Raw genomic sequence first — 3080 nt, 5'->3', positions numbered from 1 at the left:
GAAAGTTGGAAACAAGGGCTCTCGTCTGGCGTAACTTTTGATGAATTTAATTATAATAAAAGAGGCGAAACGAAGCTCGAGATTCTAGAGTGGCCTCTGGCCGCAACTTTCTCGTATTTTTCTGGTAACGCGTTGCAAGTATTCCGCTGCTACCTCAATGCCAGTTTTCAACTGCAAGCGGGGTCTAAATTAAAAGAATATTCCGGCATTTAACACCGTAATACCAAAGCGAAGAGCTTGGAACGTGCAGCCGCCTTTTACGCGATTCGAACGAGAGGAGAGAATAGATCCACGAGGTCTTATGGATCCGAGATTCAGGAAACGGTGGAAAAGCGGAACGACAGGCAGACGCAGAGTGGCGTGAAATGGAAGTCAGAGCACAGACACGTCGGTATCATCGGTGTGTAGCGGTCCTGTCAATCAGAGGTCTTAGACTATGGCCGCGACGCGCCAGCAATCTCTGTCGACCCTCGATATCCCGCGACTCCGCCGGAATAAAAGCCTGTTCTGAAAAGCCTCCGCGACATCGACAACCTGCCACCAGTTATTCGTTGTGGATTTCCCGGGTCAACGGACACGCTTCCGTCGTTCGATCCGCTCGAGATCGTGTCTGATCTTAGCGGTAAATATTTATTTCAGTGGCCGATCGAGTGGGACAACACCTGTCGGTTGAAACTACTTTGCAAAACGCACAATCCAAATATGTGGAATATTACGGGTAATGGGAAAAATCAGTAGACTCCAATTATATAAACTATTCGTCTCTAGGCAAGTTTGTGTAAACGGATAGTTACTGTATATTTAACGAATCGTAACCAGTACATCGGAGCAATCAAACATGCATGTACGTACATAGATTTTTATGAGCGTATACATTTCGATCTTTAAATGTTTGATCCGTCGGAACGACAGTTTATCAGAACGCGCATCAACTGTAACCACAGCCTCAGTCGTTTTTGATAACGATAAATTTTCGTCGATACTATTTACACACTCGCATTCGATTTAAGTATTTGAAATTTCAGCGACGAACAAGACTAAATAATAGAATAAAAGAAGGATTAAAAAATTTTCCATGCACAAAGCTCTGCCGTTCCAAGAATAATCCCGCTGATCGAGCGGATAGATTCTATGCGGTTCTTCGTGGTCGTTCGATCTGGGTCGTCAAACTCCCTCATAGGCGTTTACCACCTTTGTAACACTTTTATACCCGGGAGGGTCTCTCACGCTGCCTTTGAACCCGCCAAGACGGGATAATTGCACGTGACAGCCTGTCGGCGTGGACGCGCGAACGCCTTTTTGCCCTCTTCTCCTCTTTCTGCTTCCCTTCCTGTGCACCGCGCACCTTTTGTTTCTACGCTCGTCTCTTTGTTATTCGCGGCGTGGCGTTCTGCGTTACAAGGCTGGTTTTGAATTAGCGCTCGCGCGAACGGCATTCTTCGACTTTTGCGCGGTTACAGCGAACAATAACGTCCGGGGAAATTGCTGAATCAACTTGTCGCGCGAACGTTTTTCATCGGACAACCGGAGGAATTTGTCGCTGCGGAGAAGGCGGCGATGGTTCCGCGTGGTGCAGCGAAATCTCCAGTGATCTGTTTTCTTTTAACAAGACCAGACGTTAATGTATTCGAGTTTTTATTCCCTTTATCCTTTCTCCTATTCTTCGCCAACAATGTCAGTGTGGAAAGTGGAATATTTTAAAGCCAATGACGCGAGATTCGTTATTTACACGTAAGAAGGGCGCCGGATTGATTCGAAGATACGAAAGAGCATTTCTCCGATTTTCAAGCTGCTTCGTCGTTTCACTTTCGTTCGGTCCTTGCCCGACTGATAGGTATTTACGATGGCCGCTCGATTTAATCACGATTTATGAGCACGACTCGACTGATGTACGGGCGAGCACGGATCTTCCAGTCACCCAGAAGGCGAACCGACCTTTGTCGTCGCCGACTTTTTTCGCGGTCGATACAACTCTGCCCGGCCGCCACTTTTTCCTTTGATCGCAGAGCCCTGAACCTCTGGCTCGATCGATTAAAACGACCTACAGAGTCAGGTGAAAGAGGGTTGGCTGATAATTACCGGGCCCTGATGATGGAAGTTCAGCTTGTTTGAAATCAATCGACGACAAGTACGATCTCCAGATACATACCTGTATCTTAGAATACTCGAGACAAATCCTCTTACGACAATTCCTTTCGAATCTATTTGCCTGGCGTTTACAATTTTAACTTAATTTTTATCAGCAGTTAATAACGAAGAGGTAATTTTCACTGAATATTTACAATTTGTCCAAGTGAGACCAAGACAAGAGTTCATGGTAAATTTTCCTTCAATTTACCGATATTTATGAACTTTAGCCAACTTTCCATCAAGAAGGGTAACAATACACCGTCGGCATTTCAACAGACTTCAATTACCGAAGAAAATAACAAATTTCCAACAAAATAGCGGTCCTAAAAATCTAAATTAAAGGTCCTAATTATGAACCCCAGCGAAGAAGCATTAGCATGAAAACACCGTTGCTTTTATTAAAAATACGAAAACGCTGGTTCTTCTTGGCTCAGACTCAACCAATGACGAGGTCTGTGTGTCCTTTTCTTCCGAAGAAACGGAAATATCATAGATCATCGATGGCTAATCGAGCTGGTGCCGTTCCTCTCTGGGACGCGTGTGTATCGTTCGAAAGAATGAGGGGAATAAACGACGTAATGTATGCACGCTCGCCGCAGGAGATCGACTTAATGCCTTGGTCAAGTTACTCGACCCACCTCCGCCATAAGACACCGTGGCTCGTTCGAACGCCATAACTCTTTTCCCGTAACCTGTCCGCCGTGTAATTGCCGACCTCTGAACACGAGGGAAACGCCGACGACTCCTTCGGAATCTTAAGGTGTATTCAGCCAGGATGATTGGTTGGAAAACAAACTCGCCTCCGAGTTGACGATCTCGTAGTCCTCCTAATTTCCCCGGCTTGTTCGATCTCTAATGATCGCCGGCATTTGTAAAAGGAATTTTTAAATCGAGAAATATACGTTTATTAGATTTTCGTCAAAGAATAGTCCGAGTATCAAGCTTTCTAT

Source organism: Bombus flavifrons, chromosome 13 (assembly GCF_040668555.2).
Source record: "Bombus flavifrons isolate JBK064 chromosome 13, iyBomFlav1_principal, whole genome shotgun sequence".
Classification (NCBI taxonomy): domain Eukaryota; kingdom Metazoa; phylum Arthropoda; class Insecta; order Hymenoptera; family Apidae; genus Bombus; species Bombus flavifrons.
The sequence above is the reverse complement of the archived record's forward strand: the minus strand, read 5'-3'. Positions refer to the sequence as shown.